This window comes from Excalfactoria chinensis, chromosome 2, assembly GCF_039878825.1.
Source record: "Excalfactoria chinensis isolate bCotChi1 chromosome 2, bCotChi1.hap2, whole genome shotgun sequence".
NCBI lineage: Eukaryota > Metazoa > Chordata > Aves > Galliformes > Phasianidae > Excalfactoria > Excalfactoria chinensis.
In genome coordinates, this window is record NC_092826.1 from 34981065 (window position 1) to 35002702 (window position 21638).

The 21638-nt window shown below is 39.0% G+C and overlaps 1 protein-coding gene across 2 annotated transcripts in view; it reads left to right on the forward strand.

Moving 5' to 3' along the window:
* Positions 1 to 10259, forward strand: part of CA8 (carbonic anhydrase 8) — a 49351-nt gene extending 39092 nt beyond the window's left edge. The window contains exon 9 of one of the 2 annotated variants that reach the window (XM_072328849.1): positions 9789 to 10259. The gene's annotated coding sequence lies outside the window, so the exon portion shown is untranslated. Of the gene's footprint in view, positions 1 to 1351; positions 1387 to 9788 lie in introns of those variants that run through there. The other variant, XM_072328847.1, reaches the window with a different exon arrangement.
* The last annotated feature ends 11379 nt before the right edge of the window (positions 10260 to 21638 follow it).

Genomic DNA, 21638 nt, shown 5'->3' on the forward strand with positions numbered 1-21638 from the left:
GGATGTGCTTGATAATCCAAGGAGTGTTTCTTGCTTTCAAAGAGGAGATTACCTTTTACTTGAAAGCTCTGGTATGTCTTAATTATTGCAATTCCAAACTTACTGGTGGACTTCTTTTCTGACATGATGCTTCTCTACCAAGGCTGCTGGAACACCTGTCTGAAGAGATTTCAGTATTTTCTCTTTTATTCCAAATAATTGTGGATCAGCCTCTTGTAGAACTCTGAGAAACATTCATTTTCTGTGGCCTCTTCACTCTGTCAAGGAAAGGACACAAATATTTCCATATAGGTGGTGAATACACAAGAGTAGAGAGAGGTTGTGTAAGAGGTCTAATTAGTTTTGACAGAATCAGAATGCAGGCTTTATGCAGACCATGCTCATAAATCTTCAGCTTTGATTGAAACCTTGACGGGATTGAACCCTTGTGACATGATCAAATAGCATGTGTTGATATTCAATGCAATTTGTAGTAGCATGTTGAATTGAAGGCAGAGATGACACAATCATATATCATATATCACAGCATGTAATCTCAGGTAAAGAGGTAAAGAGTTGGTTTTTTTTTTTTTTTTTTTTTTTTTTTTTTAATCATAAGAGTGACCAGATATCAAAATAACTGCCTCTAGTTCTGGGCTCAGATGGGGTACTAAGGAAGAGGTTGCTGCAGGTAGAACTTTATAGCTCCTGCTTTTTTTAACCTGATTGATGTTAGGATTAGTTTGTTGCTGTTTAGTTTTCCTCTTTTGACTCTAATTTTCTACAGAAAATGCCTGGGATTAATGAATCTGTGGGATCTGTTTTGTGAATGTTTTTAAAATACATTATTTATGGGATAGCCTTTACATCCTTTTTACTGTTGATACTACTTGATACTAACTGTTTACTGCAGTTGTTGAAAGTTTTGTTTCTGTTTCCATAGGAAAAAAAACAAAATCTTTTTTTTTTCTTGCTTATAACCTATTTTAATCACATCCAGTAATGACAAAGCCAGTCAGGTGGTAAGAAATTTGGAGGGAAAGCTTGGTGCATATTTGCTTTCAGGTGTGGAAAGTGAAAAAACTGATTTTAATTTCAGGCTGAAGAACAGTAGAAACACAGAATATTTGTGGTTGGAAGGTGCCTCTGAAGATACATTAGTCTGATCAACTGCTCAAAGTGTCAGCTACAGTGTGCTGCTTAGGGCCATGACCAGTTGGATTTTGAATATTTCTGTGGATGGAGATCTCACAATATTTTTGGGCAACCTATTCTTTTATTGACTAAAAAAGATTTTTCCTAAGCTTAAATGAAATTTTCTGTATTTAAATTTGTGTCCATTGTCTCATTCATTCACTGGATAACACCGAAGAGTCGGATGCCGTCTTTTGTACTTCATCTCTTAAGGTATTTATGCCCCTTGATAAGGTCTGTCTCGAGTCATTTCTTCCTGAGGCTAAGCAGTACCAGCTCTCTAACTCTCTCTTATGACACGAATCCCATAATCATCTTTGTGGCCTTTTGCTGGACTGTCACCAGTATGTCTGTATTTCTCTTGAGCTGGGGGAACCAAGAGTAAATATGAAGTATCACTTCTCTTGACCTGATGGAAATGTACTTCCTAGTGCATTCCAGGAGGCTGTTGCTTGTCCGTGCTTCATGGATGTGTTGCTGGTTTGTGTTCAACTTACTCTCTTGCAGAACCCCCAGATCCTTTTCTGACAGAAAAGAGAGAAAGAATAGTGCTGTGACCCCACAGTATTAATACTAGATTTTTGGTATTTGATACTTCACTTGTAGTCCTTGCTATGGGTGTCAGGCTATTTCTTGATAAACCCATGTGATCTTGGAAAAAGGTTATTCTCACTATTATACAAAAAAAGCATAAAAATGGGGACAACAAATTCAACCCCCGCTAGAAATCAAATAAAGAAAAACTTAGATCTACCATTTTATTAAAGGTAAATAACTTGGATTCTGATGCACTTTTAAAATACGTGAATTGTCAATATTTTCAAAATTTCTTGTATTTTGGGGCATTACATAAGTACCTTTTCTGCAATTTATTTTTTCACTAAAGTATTATTTGTGATTTCCAATAGTTTTATTATTCTTTCTGTAATCCTTGTTGCTTTATATGTAATTGATTTGATAGACGTGATTCCATTGCATCAGCGGAATGGCTTAATGTGTGAATGAGCAACATGTCTGTTTTCAAATAGCTGAATATCAGTTAGAATTCACAGTGATACTGAATTCATTGTGGCATGCCTCTATATCTATATCACTTTCTGAACCAGGCTATGCAAGCATGATTCCATACACATTATAGTTAAATGGTTTTGCTCCCATTTACTAAGAGAAGGTCAGATAAGTGCCTAGTAATGAAGTCATAATGAAGATTCTTTGAACAGAAGGTGGTAAAACCTAATTCTAAGAAGTAATTTGCTAAAATGATATGGAAATATTTTCTCTTGAAAGTGATAAACTTTATTTTCAACTGAGCATAACCAGTAAACAAAGTAATTTAACCTCCAATTAAATTGGAGATTTAAACAGATTGGCTATCCTGAATTGACATGTCTCAGAGACAGCTTATTTTATTTTCTATCCGTAAATTAAAGATTGTATTCCAGCTACCTATCTACATTACTTTGTTCTCCTGAACATTTTTTGCATGTCTGATTTAGTAGACCACAGACTGACAGTAGCTACAAGTTTATTCAGCATCTGGTAAACGATGCTTGTAGAAATGACTTTGGATAAAAGGCTATTATTAATATAATTGCTGTTTTCCTAGTAGTACATTCAAAATTAGAATAAACAAAAAAATAAATGTTATTAAAATGCTAAAATTGTGGTAGGTCTGAAGTACAGGAAGGATTTATTTAGGTTGGGATGGACAGAGATTACATGCCTGATACTGAGGAGACTGTATAATAATATTGTGAGGTATGAGCAGACATGCAGAAATTGGCACACCATTAGGTTCACAGTGTAGACTGAGGAGGGAGGACAGTGTGGTGACTTCATCCAGTAGATTCTGTGAGTGAACAGTATGAACTGCTCCCTTCCTCAGGGCGCTGAACAAGGGATCAAGGTGGCCAGTTTGGAGTGAGCTATTACTAAAAAAGTAGTGTTACATTTCCCCCTTTGCAGTATTGTGCACTGTATCATGGCAATAGAATACAGAATATGGGTGGGCATTCAAATGGGGATTGAGCAGTGGAGCTGGGCCTTGTCTTTGAGAAATGGAGTTGAGAGAGGCCTGGTGTTCATATTTCTTTGCCTAAGCATATCTCAGTAAACTTCACATTTGAAAGGAGGTTCTCATTACAGTCAGTACGTCTTTGCTCTCTTACCAGTAGCTTTTGCAGTTCCTGAAGTTCACAAACAAGTTGCTGTGAGGAAGTTCCAACACTTAGGAGTTTTACACTTTCCTGTAACATTGATCCAGAGCTGGGGCGAGCTTTCAGCAGCCATGCATCATTATGCTATTGTGGCCATTCTTCTCTTTTTCCTGATTTAGAAGAAAACAAAACCAAAACCTCCAGAAATTATCAACACAAATTCTTTAGAAACACAAATACTCATTTCCTAGATGTGATGATATGTAAATATTTATGTTGCCTTTCAGCAAGTGATTTTTCATCTGTCATTATTTGTCTCCAGGAGTTTAAATTTGGTGCTTGAAAGGATTGGTGTGAGTTTCAGTCTTTGGAAGTCACACAGCGCACAGAGAGACGTGGCTAATCAAGAATACCAACTATTGTTCTTCGGTAGTGTGCCCAGCAAATTGCTGCCACTTCAGACTACTTGAGAATGTACTTGTGTTGGAGTGCATGACTACAGGACCCAGGGCCAAATACCTTTGGCTTGTGAGCCACTCACTATAATCAGAGAGCTACTGGAAGAATGCCAGAAACTTCAGAACATTCAGGAGATGAAGAGCTTCAGAAGTGGCTGAAAGCCACCTACCTTTTCAGGTGGTGGGATGTATGTTGATATTGCAGGTGAAAGCTGTAAAGTCAGCCTAACTTGTTTTCCCATAGCTAGGAATTGTAATTCATAAGCACCATAATGATTCTGCTGCCTTTGCAGCATGCCTCTGACACAAGAGAAACAATTTGAGGATTCAGTAGCCACAAGCAGTCCATCATGGCAATGATAGTGGCAGTGATTGTGGACTGATCATTGTTGTGGTAAAAATATATGACGTTTGCAGCCCAGAGCTTTAGTAAGGGGAGTGACTAAGCCATAAATAGAGGAATAAAATGATGTTGAGATGTGCCTGTTTTCCAGAGCAAGTACCGTGTTGGAATGGTCCTTGTTAAGTCATTTTCAGATCTCTCTTTAGAAATGCATAAACATTAGTGGAGGAGTGGAAAAGAGTTGAAACCTCTTAATACACACGAAAAGAAACAACATATTATGCTTCCTTTTCAAGGATAAACAGAGTCATAGAGTAGTCTAGGAATCAAACCTCTGTTATTTGCTTCAGATAAGATACTCCACATTGACAAAGGCTCCCAAATTTCTTGGTATGCAGCTATCTATCACCACCACACATTCTTTGCTATCCACAATGCACTGTTATCTGCCTTTTTATGAAAAACATTCTGATAGTATAGTTTACAGCTGCTTACCATAACTCTTGTATGGTTTATACACTACTGTTTGGAAACTGATAATGTAGCCAGGAGCTCCTGTCATAAAAAAAACTTCCTCACAGAATAATTATCGCCAATATGAGCACAAAAGCACGGCTCTGAAAGCACACACACAGAGAAACCCTGCTACATTGTATTCACTTTTACAGGGAAAATGCAGTGGATTGTGTTGAGGAAAAGTGGTTAAAAGCTTGAATCATTCCTATCTAAACTGCACCTGATTTTTAAAGTGTAGAGATTCTAGATTATGTAACAGCTCTATAATGTTAAGGCTATTAGGACATACAAGTATATGTGTATGACTAAAGACATAAAGAAGAAAGCCTACAACATATATGCTTTTCTTTTACAATGTTGTACAGCATTATGAAGTGGGTGTACACTTTGTTTTGCCTTGATGAAATCACAAAGGAAGTTTTAATGAGAATGTTTTTACATTTTTAGAACTGAGAATACAGGTATTTACAGATAGTTATTCTTACTAGAATTTGTAATTCTAATCACAGAATTGTAGGGGTTGGAAGGGACCTCTTGAGATCATCAAGTCCAACCCCCAGTGTTAAATGGATGAAAACAGTGCAGTGAACACTTGCATACAAACTCATGCTTAACAGACAACAGTATCTTTGAATAAATACAAAACCTGACCAAGTTGCTTGGATTAATGACAATATTTTTGTAACTGATAATTCTCACTCAAAGAGTGAGAAATGTGTACCAGAAGTGATTGTTATTAGCTGTATTTTATCACTAGCTCCAGATTTTGTGGCAGGGCAGTGCTACAAAGCAGAACTTTCTGTAATTTTTAAAAACTTTTTATCCAATCCCCAGAGCTCAAGAGAAGCAAAGATACTTTCGTTAGCTTGATATTGTTAAACACCCACGAAGCTAGAAATACACTTGATAAATTATGAACTTCATGGAAAGATTTATGAATTGTTGGAAGAAACGTAAGAGTTTATAAGGTAGTGGGATTTCTTTTCTGAGATGCTCTGAATCCATGCCTGATAATACTTTCAGGTGCTGATTTTAGGAAGGTATAGAATACTGGTAATGTTTATTCAGTGTTAAAAGTGATTTTGTTACTCATGTCCATTGAAGTATTTTTTAACTCTTTATGAACTTTTTAGTTTAACTGTTTGTAAGAAGACAAGATGCTTCTAGGAGAAAAACAAACACCATGGAGACACTGTGTAAGACAATAGTGGTAAGGAAAATGGTAAGACAGAGGAACATGAAAAGCTCTACAGAAGGGAGATTGACTACTTTTAAGTAGCAGAAGAAAGGTTTTGATCTTGTATAATGATTTTGGCCTAAGGCTGTTCCAGTGTGGTATCTTATTTCCTCTCTATCAGATGAAAAGGCATATTACCATGCTCATCCTATTTCATTTCTTCGTATTCCATTTATATGCACTTTTCCTACACTTCCAGAAGACTGAAAAGTAATTTTTTTTTGCTGAAGTTTTCTTCTATCTTTTCTCTTTCCTAAAATATGTTGTATTACTATGGGAACCTTGGGACCTTCAGTTCTTAAAAGTATACCAAGCTTGGCCCTGATCTTTGCTCCTCCTCTGCTCCGTTTTTGAGATAGTTATTGTCTTGCATTTGTTCCAGTTTTCTTCAAAAGAATTCATTCTCTGTGAGGAATCTAAGTACGTAAAATTGACAAATGCAAAAATCAGAAGTAAGTATTCTTAGAAACATGCATATATTTATATTTACATTCTTGGAATGATTTGTGGATTTTTATTTACCTTTTTAATATTTCTTTGCTTTAAATCATGGGTATTCTGATGATAGACCTCAGATTTTCCAACAGTTTATTCTTTGGAGGATTCCATCAGAAGCACTGAAGCTCTGTTTAAATGTAGTACTCAACCCAAGCAAAGGAGATTTGAGAAGTAGAAATTCACTCTATAAACAAGTAAATAATCTAGGCAGTTTTCTGATTATAATATACAAGCACATTTGTGCAGTTTTAGACTAAGTATTACATAGGTCGCTCCAAACAAAACACCTCTTTTCTATTTCCATGGAAACTATAACAGATACAAAAAGCACAGTAACACTTGTTGATAGAGCACATTGTTAGTTTTAAAAACTATTTTTCAGCATAGTCACCACCATTATCTATGCATTTTCACCAATGATGAATGCGAGCCTTCATGCAGCTCTTGTAAAAATCTGAATAAGAGGAGGTGACACAGTGTTTAACAGCTGCTATGATGACATAATTGCTAGGAAAATATTCCCAAGCAGTGCGTCTTTCATTGGACTGAACAAATGAAACTCAGAAGGTGCCAAACAGGACTATGCAGTGAATGGAGCTGGAGTTGATGATGTGTTCTACGGTCTTCAGACTGGTATGGGGCCTGGTGTTACCGTGTTGCAAGAGAAAAGTTGTCTTCTTCTCTGGCCCAGCTCTGGAAGTTTGAGTGTTCAGCTAAGTCATCTTCGAGTTGTAGTGGTCAGAGTTGATGGTTTGTCTGGGGTTCAGAAATCCAGAAGCATCACCCCTTTTCTATTCCAAAAGGCAATGCACATGGCTTTACTGGCTGAGCATTGTGTCTTTAACTTCTTCTGCAATGAGGAATTCACACATCGACACTCCATGGACTGCTGTTTTGGCTCTGGCTTGGAATGGTAACATGCTGCATCAGTGGTAATGGTGCGATCCAGGAAACTGTCACCTTCAAGCTTGTATTCAATAGCTCCTCACAAAATTACGAATAATGTGCTTTATGTTCCTGGGTGAGCATTCATGGGATGCATCTGGCACAAAATTAGATATATTCCAACATTGCCACCTTTGTTTTTAATACAGTGAAGCCAATATTTGAATTTGTACAGTTTCCTGGTCATACTCTGCTGATTTGTGTGGCTGAGTTGATTGAAACACTCTTCATTTTGTAGTGGGACAGCTGTGCATGGCCATCTGGAATGTGGCTTGTCTTCCTCGTTGCTGCTGTCACTGCTCAAATGTACCACTCACCACATCACTGTGCTCACATCTGCTGTTTGATCTCCATAAATGTTCAGCAAATGCCTGTTGAAGTCTGTCAGTGGGTACCATTTCTTCTGCATGGAGGATTTCAGTGACTCTTTTTCCTACATGCTTCCATGTTGGACGCCATTTTGTCAGACTGCTCTTCTTCTGTTGCCTGACACAAACAAAATATAACAGAATATAACAAACAAAATATAACAAAATATAATAGAATACTGGCAGAGAGATGCAACTTACAGAGCAACCTTCACACATTTCTATAAACTCTTCAGAAGAGTAAGAGAAGCAGGTACCTTGATGATTGCATAGTAGATAAGAGTGTGTTACTTGGTTATATTTGTTGTGGAACAGTGCTATTAATTTAGCATGGTAGAAAAATTAGTCTTAAATGTGAATAAAGGGTAAACATGAATAACATCAGCACCAATATATACAATTAGTCTTTTGTTGGATTACGCATTGGGTATTTTTGTAACAAACACAACTGAAGTCTTCAGTTTGGCTTGTAATTAGGCTCCTTTCCAAAAGTAATCCAGTAATACAATAGCTGCCAAAATTGCAGTTCAACTTAATTTCACTGACTTTGATTTTTGGACCAAAAGCTTTAAGCTTGAACTAGTGAAAAATGTACAAAGTGTGCATTCAATTACAGAGTAATTAGATACTCAATCACCCTTATATCACACTAGGGATTCTCCAAGAAAGAAAAGAGATACTACTTACTGCAGTGTATAAAACAGTTTTGTTAATTAGTTTAGCACTAATGGAGATTAAGAAAGTGTCACTTTGTCAAAGCATTGGTTTGCCTATGTAGAACCTTAAGAATGCAGGGTTTTGGTTTCTTTTGAGCTCACTGAGCTTCTGAGCTTACTCAGACTTTTCATCTGATCCAGTGTCTTCTGTCCACAAGAGAAATCTTTCTTTTCAGGAAGGAGGTTGTTCCCTGCACCATTATGTCAGTAGCCCACTGAAAAACATGTCAGAGTCTGAGAATAACTTGCTGTCGTTCTGTGTTTGTTGTTGTTGTTGTTTTTAACATTGCACCTTTATACCAAGCCCCAGGAAGAACTGACAGTCCTCTGTGCTATTGCATGAAGTATAACTATGGCTAAAACTAGCTGCTATGTAAAGGACCTTCAGTCTTTCTTAGAATGTAGCCAATAGAAGTGGATCAAAGTTCTTCAGGCTGATCATCAAATGATGCTGCTGCCAAACCTCACAGCTTTGGGGGTATGTTGTATATGTAGGGAGAATATAGAAATCATTGCACAGTTTGTCCTGCATGCAGAAACCTACTCCATGACAGTATTGTAGGTGACTGACAGCCTCTATACTCCTGTTCTCCTGAAGGAAAAGAGTAGGAACTCTCTAGAGATGCGCTGGATATTCCTGCAAGTAGTCGTAGCCCCAGGTTATCATTTGCACCCAAGCACTTATGGATTCCTTGTGTATGCATTCTGAGTGCTAAAATAACTTCAGAAAAAATGAGATTGCTAGTACAACAGGATGAAATGATACCTACCGCTTCTGAAGTGAGGCAGGCCAGAAGCTGATATCCTAAGGTTGTGCTGTAGCACGAGTGTATGTTTGCATGAAGCCAAATATTAGTTTATTTCTACTGCTGATGAATATGAATATTACTGCTATTAGCAGGAACAAAATGGGCCATTGCTTTCAATCTCCTGAGCCCATCTGACACCCTTGAGGGCTGTGTACTCAGCACTTTTCTAGGTAGGGCCCCTAGGGTGGTAAATGGTAAAAAAAAAAAATCTGTGTAATAGTATATTTTCCTTTCTACCTAAAACTGTGCTCTGGACATTAAAAGCAATTACCTGATTGATTCAGAAAGCCAATTGTAAAGCTTTCTTTCAAGCTTGCCCCTGTACTTAACTTGGCATTTTTTATTGCCATTTCCTCCATTGCTATTAAATCTTCCAGTGCTGGCTTTACCCTAAAGGAGAAGAATCAGGACTATTATGTCCATGAGGTATATACCCTGAAACTGCCCCCACCTGCTGTCCATGAAACCCCTCCTTTTAGTTTTCCCTGTCTCCATGGATGGACTTAAACATTCTTTCAGACCCACTGTGCAGGAATTTCAGTAACATAATTATTCCATTCTCTTTACAGAGAGGAGGAAGACAATGCTCCCACAGTGCCCTTGGATGAGAAATGGAAACTTTTGAGGCTGCTGCTTCAGTTGAACCACAAAGCCTGTATTGTTTGTCTTCATCTAATTCAGCCTTGATGGACAGATGTGACAGTTGTTCTGTCCACACAGTCTGGTGGAATTCTGGGAATGGGGCTGTACATTAAAAGAAGAAAACATTAAATCTTCCAATTTACACTGTTTGCTATTTTTAAATGGTAACTATCATTGCTTATGTAATTTCTTTGCAGTAGCATTCAATAGTGCCTGTGATCCAAATAGTACTAATTTTAAGCTTCATATGAATGTTAATATATGTAGAAATACTCATTGTTTTGAATTTTACATTTAATTTTATTTTGTAGCATCTCTTGTGCTGTCAGTAACCATCTTTTCTGTAGAGGGGAGATGTGTTCTGTAAAACTAATAAAACCATTGGTTGTTCACAAAGTATTATGCAAACTCAGAGTTCATTTTTGGCAGAAACGAACACTTCTCTGCCAAGCCTTTGCACTTAACACGACCCATCAGAATAAAGCTGAATGGCATTTGCATTATTAGGAACTTTATTTGAATAAAAAACAACTTTGAAATAAGGAAAATTAATTGATATTACAGCAAACAGTCATGGAAGTTTACAAAGAAATGTTCATTTCAGGCAGAAAATTACCAGCCTTTGTTCTCCTGTGAATTATGACAGTTCATTTGTTTCTGTACATGGCTAGGAATGGTGGACTGAGACCCTTCTCTGCATGTCCCAAGCTGCTGCACAGCATGGGGACTGTCATTCTGGGCCACACATGACACAGCTCTGACAGAGAAAAAGAGAGAAAGGTAGCCCAAGCTTGCTGAATTAGTTCTTAGCTTACAGTTCCTTCGAAACACATAGTGCTGAAAAACAGTGTCATGTGGTGGGAAATAGCTTTGGTGTTCATTGCTTTTGGTGCAGTCCGTTTTGCTAGCATGTTTGTGGTGAGACCTGTGTGAGTGCAGGAATGTAGAGGCGCAGATGGCAAGCTCCAAGCAGGGGACAATGGAGATGCAAACAGGTTCACAATGTAGAAGTTACTCTCTGGGAACAGATCAGTGAGTCATCAATCACAAAGTCATCACTATGCAGTGGTAAATGTAGTTTCACAAGGTATGTGTACTCCATCTCCAGAAGGTCTGCTCCTGAATACAAAGTCCCTGAGTCATATATGTGTTTATTAGGGACAACAGAAACTCACACTCTGCGTATGATCATGGTGAGAGGGTGTGGATACTGCTCACCAGTTCATGTGGTTATAACTATGTGTACTGCAGGAATGTGTGAAGAGACATGCAGCTACCCTTGGTATTGCAGTAAAAGCATGGAAGTCCATCATGAAGTCATCTGTTTATGAGGATTAGTAGAGTTGTCATTGACAAATTGCTCCTTGAGCCTATAGAAACTCATATTTCTTAGAGTTATGTATAAGAATTTTCCTTTCTATCTTCTGCCCAAATTTAAGCGAAGTTCACATGCGTTACTAGTCAAAAGGCTCAAGGTAGCAGTGTTGACCGAAAATATGCTTTCTCTCTGCAATAGCCCAGCGTTTATGTCAGAGTAACAGCTTCAATGGATGCTGCCCCTCTTCCATCTGCAGGGACTCAGTGGTCCTTATGTGTCCCTTCCAACTTGGAACATTCAATGATTCTACAACTCCTCAGACAATTGCAACAATAACCCAAACCCAGTGCCTGGCCTCCTCTATATTTTGCCATAGGGCAAGGTGGAGTCTCTGCATAAGGATTGCTGTACATAGTATCTGGTCTGTAAAGGCTTGGCCAGGTTGTCTGCAGATATTGGCAGTTACCTGATAGTTTGTAGTTGTCAGGTTCAGCTCTGAAATCTCTAAAAAGAAAAAAATAAAGGAAAATACCTGCCAGTTGAGAGCATCTTCCTGTCTCCTTGCACCATGTAAGGAAAACCCTCCAAAACTGGAGTGAAGTAGACTATGAACCTGGTGGTTCCTGGCATGTACATTTAACTCATTCAGAAGATCTTTTCCCTTTGCACGTGATGTATTATTAACTACTGGGTATTAACTGAAAGGAACTGTAATACTAATATGGCAAATATTGATGTTATGATGAAATCTGAAATAGTTTATTCTCGGAATAAACATGTTCCTTATCTTGGAGCTGGCTGATATTATTCTGGCTGTGAAATACAGATACATTGCAAAACAAATGATGTAATGTCTCCACCGAAAAATTAAAGTCCATTACTTCCCTTTCCTGTGCTCTCTTCCTGTGTTTGCTGTTCTTTCCTGCATTGCCTTGGACTTCGAAGCTTGACTCATATAAATCCTACTACTGAGGAACAGAGGCTTGTAAACTTGTCTCAACATTTGTGAAATTTTTTTTTGAAGGCTTGTCTTAAAAAGAAACGAACAACAACAACAAAAAAAATATAATCCACCACAGGTAAAAATACTTACAACTGTATTTTGTCTTTAGAACTGTATCTAATTATAACAAATTCATTCATGAAAGGCGTTCCTAATTACAGAGCCGCCAACCCACATTCATGGTGGGGTGGGAAGAATTAAATTAGTCTTTCTGGTTTCAGCAGAAATCCACAGGGAGGAATTTGCAGAAAGGGCTCTCTGTGTATTCCTTCAGTTACACTGCACCCAGGAGAGGCTCTGTGGAGTGTGGCAAGGCTCTGTTACTCTTCAATTAGAGTTCCATATGCCTGCCTTGTGTTAACATTTCTAAGAAATCATAAAAATTGATAAAGGGGTTCTAAGAGTAATGTAAGGCCCTCAATCAGTAATGTCCTTTTCAAGTCTACAGCCACTAAAATTCTCCCAATTAGCTTACTGTCTGCACTGGAAGTGTTTTTAAAGGTAATTACTAGTGTCAGTGATGCACCATATAATTTTAAAGACTTATTAGATATGTGAATTAGAGGTTTCCAGGGGGCGTGGAGGCTGGAAGAAATTCACAGGTAGCAGTTACAGACTTGATCCAGAAAGTTATGATATCATACTTAGGAGAAGCTATGTGCCTTGTAGGCAAAAGCTGGCTCTGCAGCCTTTGGGTAAATTTTAGGATAATACAGAGAATAAGAAACTCAGCTTTTGGGAGAAGACAGGTGTGGTGGGGCAGGATGTTCCCATGTGGCTGACCGTCCCATTGCAGGTGATGAGCTCTTTGAATATCTCTATAGTTTTCTGAAGCTCTGAAGGAGCACTTGGAGAGCTAGAGCTCTTGTGTTCAGAGCACTTTGACCTGTGGGCTGTGGCCATGGGCTCCTGCCTGATCAGATCAGCTCTTTGCGATTTGTTCATCCTTCATACAGAATCACTGCCTGCTGAAATGCCAGGCAGCTGGAGAATCATGCACCACGTCTCTTGAGACTGGACCTTGTAGAATGTGTTGGAAGTGTTTAAGTGCACATTTATTTATGAAACCGTAGCTATCTGTGTGACTGTGTATGTTAGCACAAATCTCTGTGTGTATTCATATCTTTAGAGTACTATATGTAGAAAAACTGTTCTAAAATGAAGGTTAAAATTTCTAAGTAAAGCTAAGAAATACCACTGTGAAGACTACATGCCCAGCATCAGTTCACCACCACTGTACATGTTCAAGTTGGTCTTTGTATGATTGGATGTTTTTCCCTTTTCCTGATGTTCAAGTCCTGCTTACTTCTTTCCCCCGTTATTTCTTATTTAATCGCAGGTCCTTCACACTGGGTAAGGTTCAAGAATTGTTCTAAAGACGTAATCATTAATTTTCTCATAGGACTTTTGATCTCTTTATTTGAATGCTTCAAGTGTATTAACAACTTTTTCACTCATTCTTCAAATACCTTCTCTGTCACCCACCTGAGGGACATTCCTCTGATCACACAGCTGCTACCCATACAGTGTCAGGCATAAGAAGCAGAGCAGTCAACTACTTTAGAGAGGGAGTGGCTCTTCATATGGCCCTGTTACACATGTGGTCCTGGTCAATGAGAACGTAAGACTTTATCTGCAAGGTGAACTACCCAGCATTGACTCACTAGTCAGGTTACCTCTTCAGCCTTCTCCCTGATGAAGTAATGATTTCAACTGCAAGGTTTGTTTTTCATTGCTGGGTCATTTCCGTGGCCCTTCTGTCCAGTATCTTCAAATCCTTCTCGCTGGTGTTCTTAACATGCTGTGTACAGAGGCAGTCTCAGCTTTTCATTTCTGCTTGTCTTCCCCAGAGCCTGACCTCATCTTGATTTGAAGAGACCCTGCACCTCCCCAGATATCAGGCAAACAACAGGAGATGGGATCTGAGAAAAGGAAATATTAGGTAAACTTTAAAAGAATTTTCCATATAAAGTATACAATGAGTTACTTAATCCATGAAAAACAAAGTGTAAAGGTAGCAGAGAGTAAAGATAGCATAAATTCCCTTTAATCACAGAATCACAGAATCACAGAATTGTAGGGGTTGGAAGGGACCTCTAGAGATCATTGAGTCCAACCCCCCTGCCAAAGCAGGCTCCCTAAACCACATCACACAGGTAGGCGTCCAGGCAGGTCTTGAATATCTCCAGAGAAGGAGACTCCACCACCTCCCTGGGCAGCCTGTTCCAGTGCTCCGTCACCCTCACTGTAAAGAAGTTCTTGCGCACATTCGTGCGGAACTTCCTATGCTGAAGTTTCAGCCCATTTCCCCTAGTCCTGTCCCCACGCACTACCGATGTACTTAGATCTAGCAGAGATGTGGTTGGAAATATTCCTTCTCTATTCCAATCTTAACTAAACTAAAGCTCATTGAATCTGGCTCATTCCAGGTGGAGCTGGCCCGTTTGGGGTGAAAGTGGCCCATTTTTGGTGACAACCAACTGCCAAATCAATAATTATAAACCACATGCAGCATGTGTTGTTCACAGAGTCTGCAGTTCTCATGTCCCTCTCCTACCAGCACCAGGAAAATGGCAGCACAGAGCAACCCTTATCCCAAATGTCACCTCTTCGCCACATTCCCTGTGGTTTACTTTTTGTTTCCCCAGGAAAACAATACAGAATTAAACACACACTCCACCATTTTGAAAGGTAGAGCATTGGAGAAAGCTGGCGATTCAAGCACATAAGCACTGTTAAAGACAATGGTCTCGATCTTACATAGACATAAACTTCTTGCATCCCTTAGGCTTTAATATAAATATACACCATAAACAGTGTTTTCTCAAGTGCCTCTCATGTAAACATCTGACAGTGGTGAGCGTGAAACGGATGAAAGCTCTGATAAGTCAGAGAAACACATAAACATAAAATAATGCTGGAAAATATATGTTTAACCTCATGTTGTGAAGATACCAGATTTCTGCTCTATAGGTCAGCTGGAAGTGAATTTTATTATCTTGAGTGACAATTAGAAAAATGTTTGATCTCTTTTCTTGTATAATCTTATGTGTGGCTGAGCAAAAAGAAAAAAATACAAATGAAAGGTAGCGGAAAGATTTATTCATGGCTTAGAAACATGCAGTAATTCACAGAGATAAGGAGATGTTTGCTCAAGAGACAAATCAAAAACAAACACAAAAAACCCTGAGAGCTATGTGCTCTTGGCAGCAAAGCCGGTAATGATTATCAAGTGCGTGAGTCTCAGTGTGAAATTGCAGGCTGCCATTTAGCAGATGTGCCGCAGCATTTTGAACCTTCTTGATTTCTTGGCATTATGCATTTTGTCCACCTAAGCTCCATACAGTTCAAAATAGTATCCTAGAAAAGCAGGAGGTTAGAACATCTCAGAATGTCCACATTAGGGCCATACTGAATGGCAAATGGACTTGCAGAGCCAAAGAATCTGCTTTCAACAGAATCTGTGCTATCTGGCCTTCAGATGATGATGTGAATTTTTACAGGTGTCCCATAAAGATGTTTAATTGCACTATATTATCCAGCCACTAGATGTCTGCATGCTATAGAGCCTGAGGCAGGTTTGGTCCCCAGCAGAAAAGGCAGACAAAGAAAATGCAGTATCTGTGGATGTCTCTCTTTGTATCATAATCTGACATCATTTTTTTTTTTCTGACCTATGCCCCTTGTTCAAGGAAGGAGAAGAGATACTCTGCCAAAATAAAATTATATATGTATGAAAACTGAGTCTGGCTTCTATTAAAAATGGAGAGGAAACAGTAGATAGAGCTATTTTCAGATTGCATCTTCTACAATAAAATTCACATATAAATGCTGGAAATCAAATAAAACTGCCACACCTGAGTTGGCACAGATTCCAGTGAAGCAGGTTACTCAGCTGCACGGACAGCAGTAGCCTATAGCACAGACAGAGTAAGTCTGGCTGCGGTAGTGATGTGAATGCGGATGCCCTTTCTCCCAGCATTTCCTCAGGGCACAATGGTCTGCTGCCCTTCCCAAGTGCCAAGAATTGTGTGGGGGAATAAAACAAGAAGATTTCAGAGCCTTTGTTGTGGCACAATGTGAAGGTAATGGATCATTTGCAGTGTTCTGTACTCCCTGCATTTGAGCTCTGCCTCCTCTTCCAAGGCCTCTGGATGCCTGTATGGCATTGATTTCTTTTCCTTGCTCCAAGTTACAACCTCCTTTTGCTGCTCCTGGATGCCTCCCCCTGCTGCTATGTTTTCTTTTTCAAATGCATGTTGTAGCGTGTGGTTGCAGAGCACAACTGTTCTACATGTTCTACTTGATATGATAGTATTTAAAGTTTCCTAGAAGGATCTGAGCCCTGTGTTGTGTTCAGGCTTTCCTTGCTTCCTCACAGCTCTTGGTTAGTTAATCAAGTAACAGTACCTAAATCTAGTTTCTCATGAATGAAATTGATATTTCTAATATTAAGGATTCAGTAGCATTTCAGAGTTGATTACCATAATTGTGGTTAGCGTTCCATCACAATAGACTGTTCTTTTAATCACTTAAAGTCTAGCAAGCACTCCAAAGCTCATTTCACACAGTTTTCATTTGATAAATACAGAGAACGAAGACCCTTTCAGGGTCTTATTTTTTTACCAGGTGCAGAAACTTTCTTCCACTGTCCTTAACAAAGCGTCAAATTCTGTCTCTGTGGTCTATATACAGAGCAGTGAGAGCATTCTTCTGTTTTTAAGTAGAGGTGTGTCATGGAGTTATCTCGATCAATCTATGTCCATGACGGGTGGCAGTAGGCCCGTGGGCCCTCTGACCTTCCCCCCCAAAAAATGGGAAGGGAAAAAGCAAAGGGTGTTGTCATATATGCGAGTTGTGCTCTGCAACATTGCTTCTTAATTCACAGAAATCCTGAAATTATTTGGGGGCAGATGAATTGCCTTGAGAGAAAAACCGACTATGTGCCTGATCTTGGGGTCACAAGAGTAGAGGTAAAGCACTCTGGGGCAGGGTGAGATGGAGCCCTTTGCTCTTCTTTCTCCCTTTTTGTTCTGTGATTAAAATGTGAATCATTAAAGCGTGAAAAATCTCATCAAATGTAAAACTTTTGTTACTGAAGACAAAACTTGGAAGGTCAGACTCCATGGTGATTTCTTGCATTAGTTGTAGGTAATGGAAGGAAATGTATCTCCCTCTTCTGTTCAAAGTAGGAAAAAGGAATATTGATGCTTACATTGAATTTGTGATCAAAGTGCTGGAAAGATTACTGCAGGTGAATTTGGAAATGTGTACGCACTTGCAGGCTCAGGATGTTTAACAGACATTCTTCTTCTACCTTCGTATGTGTTCCTTTCATGAGCACAATCAATTTTCTTAGGAGAGACAATTCTACACCTTAGGATTTTTATTTTGTTGATAGAAGCATTCAAAGTCTGACTGCAGATAATGCAAAATGAATGTCCTTCCTTTCAAAAGCACACAGGAAATATAACTTCTATAGTCATACCTAGCATCTATTAGGAAAGAATCAAGCTGCCCAAACCTAAAGATGTTTCACCACAACTGTTCCATGCTGGTACCTGCCAACAAGACAAACTTCCACACATTTAAATCTTGCTCCAAAATGCATACTGAGCACCTGACTTTGTTTTGAAAACTGCTGAAAAGAATTGTTTCCTGCTAATTTCACAGATGACGCAGATCAAGATTTCTGCAGTAGAATATTGAATATTTTCTATTGAATATTGAAATATGAATATATTTTTTTCTTTGTAGAAAACACTGAATGGCTGAAAATAAACTGTTTCAAGAAAAGATATTTTGTTTGAATGAATTGACACATTGCCCACTGACAATGAGCAGTCATACAGTGTGTCCAGGAAAAGAGAAGGCTACACTTGTTCTGAGACCCTGCTCTGCTGTGGCAAGGAAGTAATGAATCCATGTTCAACCAGTATCACTCAGATACAGTGTGGTAGGTCTTCCACATGACAGCAGAGAACACTAAGGATATATGCCCCAAATGAACCTCTGAAGGTTTGAAGATCATCCTTGGCTGACTGCTGGAAACTTCTCAGGTTTGAAACCTGCAGGAGCTTTGTCAGGAGGCAGCTGAGGTTTGGGACGCCTTGTTCCATGCTGGGTCCTCCCATAACACCCTGATCTGGGACACATTGATAGCTGCTCCTTGTCTACCTGGGCAGCCTCTGAAACCATCACACAATAGGACTGCTGGTTTCTTTGCTTTGCCCGCAAGGAATGGAAATGCAATTTTGAACATTTTTACTATTTTTTTTTTCTGAACCAAAAGGGACTTTTTCTTTCATGTCAGAAAACCCTACAGTACTGAGATTTCAAATTTCAACCAGTTTTAGTTGTGCTGTACAGAACTTTTATTTTGTTTTATTTTATCTATTCAGTTTCTCTGTTCATTTACCCTCTAGTGTCTTCCTGGAGCAACTCACTTTCTACCTTTGTTTTTTTAAGTAATTGTTTTTATTTATCAAAGAGAGAGTAATGTGGTTACATTTATTGTGCATAAACATCAGAGACTTTGTGATCCTGAATACACCCCTCCTCTTGCTAATCATCCAGTTAGGTAAAAAGAGCCTGTTACTTACTTCGATAATTGTTTTCTGTAGAAAGATATCTGTTTTGCCTTCGTTAGTTTGTTTTAAAGATATTTATTTATTAGTGATGCTGCTTTCTTGCCCATTTCTGAGAAGAAAGAACCCAGATACCTTCAGTTTTTCTCACACTCCTTGGACTAATTTTATCCCACCTACGCTGCCTCTACTCATCACTGCTCTCCCCATCACTTGCTTCATTTTCTCACTGTACATGCGGTATGCTGGTGACCAGGCTGGATGTTTCCCTCCATTTCCATATGCCTGTCCCTCTCCTGAGCAGCCAGAAGGAGAGAACAGAACAAAATCACGGCATAGCCTCTTTTTGAACCAAGGGATTCCAGATGACACTTGAGCTGCGATGGACGTCTACTTCCTGGGGCAGAGCTGCTGTCATCCAAAAATGAAGGAGTCACACCTGCAAGAGATCATTTAGAAAAAAAGGCAAGGAGTTAGAAATCTGTCAAGTCTAAATCTGCTCTCAGGAGTTTTTCAGTTACTAATTTAATGTGATTGTGTGGTATTTTAATCTCCTTAGTCTCTTAAATTAGCTTTCATTAGGTTTTAATGAGATTTTCTTCTTCTCCTCCTGATAGAGTCATCCCATTTTATTGGTACATACCTCCTGTTTGTTTCCAGATGTACAGAGCTACACCAAAAGTATATGGAACTCCATATGTGCAATCCAGACTGCTTTACCAAAGTGACTTGCAATTGCTTACAATTAACCAACTTGAAAGCACAAAGGTTTACTCTGTCTTTTTCGCCTTCATAACACAGAACACAGAACTTCATGCAGCACAGCTCTGTCTAGTCCAGAAACATGTAGTGACTTCCTGCATAGACTTGAGCTGTGTTTAGTCTGTGTTCTCAGTGTTTTACATTTATTATTATGCATAGCCACATTGGCATTACGTACAGTTCTATGCATGGCTTTATATACTTTTTTTCCCTTTTTTCTTTCTTCTTTTTAATTCAGATCTTGTTATTTATTCATTTTTCCTCATCAGCTTCTATTTACAGCTTCTATACCTTTTGCTTTCTTCCTCAGTTCTTTCTGTCACGTGCCATTTCTATCAACAAGACACATGCAGGCTGTTTCCACAGCATAATATCTCTCTTCCTCTGGATCCTCTGTGGTACAAATATTACCCAAGTGAGGCATGGGCACATTTCTGATGAATTAGCAAGAGTACAGGCTATGGATACATGCCAGGCTTTATCCCAACTATGGGTAAACAGATGATGTGTATTCGGCATAAAATCAGAACGGGCAGGATGAGCTAAAAACTGATCTGTCAAGACAGATTGAAGTTGTTCTAAAAATTCAAAATATTTGGAACAAATTGGAACTGACAGACTGAAGTTGTTTTAGTGTTTTGTGTCATCTGGCCACGGGGTTTTTGATCTTGTAATAAGTGTCTTAAAATGGGTTTGCCATCTTGTATAACTCTAACCCTAGTGTCAGCAAAGTAATAAACTTCCTGATACTAAGAAATGAAAGAATCCTTTGGGTAATTTCACCTGATCCCTGCAAAACCCTGTCAGTAGAATTCCCTTCATTAATCTACACTGTGTTCAATAACCTCCCATTATTCTTTAATGGCAAGGTCCTGTAATACAAAATAAAAGCATCTAGAAAAACAACTTTGTTTGGTCAATGTAGAGTCTAGGAATTGCACTCACTGTTACTCTTTCACTCTGTGCCTTGGCACACCTCTTTGCTCAGACACAGCACTCCTCATCCCAAGTCTCGGTGCTTCCCAATCCCCCTCCTCTTGGAGGATATTTAGCCTTCTGCTGACATAAACTGGGCAGGGAGCAAGCAGGATGTTTGGCTTGGCTCAGTAGCCCTTGATGCCAGCAGCCGAACAACTACCAGCAGAATAGAAAGAGGAGCTTAGGCAAGCCATGTTCTTATCAAGGAGAGGCAGGCACCTCACATCTGGCTGGTTGTCTATAGCTTGGGGTAAGGCATCAGCCATGGAGAAGAGGCATCTGGGGCTAGTGTTTTCTATGCTGGATAACTGGGTGATTGCCTGTTGCCTCTCAGCTGAGATCTGTGTTTGGCTGTCAACAGGAGGTCACACTTACAAAGAGTTAGCAGTCTCGGCATATCCAGTGCTCAAGTCTCAGCCAAGGACAATATGGAGATCTCAAGCTGCACCAGAGGAGAATCTCAAGTTGTGCCAGGGGAAATTTAGGTTGCAAACTAGGAAGAATTTCTTCTTGTAGAGGATGTTCAGCACTGGAATGGGCTGACCCGAGAAGTGATGGATTCCCCATACCTGGAGTTATTGAAGAGACCCATGGATGTGGCATTAAGATACATGGTTTAGTAATGGGTCTCTTGTGCACAAGGTCAGTGGTTGGACTTGAATGTCTTTTCCACCTTAAATAAATGTGTGATTCTAAGAGTTGCAGTCTAAGAGAGTGCCACCATCATCAGATAATGCAAAACTGAGCAACCTAAGGAAGAATTCCTCAGGTCTCATCAGGGGAGAAGCATGAGCAATGCTGAACTCTGAATTTTATGAGAAAAAAACATCCCTTCTCATTTGTATATTTGCAAACTAGATATACCAGTGAGACAACTGATTGGCAAAATGAGAACAAAAACAGGAAACAAAATGAATAATAATAATAATAATAATAATAATAATAATAATAATAAAAACCACACACAAATAACCAGAATCTTTTCTGTCAGAGTAATCAGGGACTGATGTTAAGTGAAGCGTCAAAAAAGTTGACGACCACTTTAGACAGGGACAAAAGCATCTTTTTCTGGGTATGCTGGGAATGACAGAGATTTTTTTACTTCTGAAAACTCGTAACAAAGTGATCA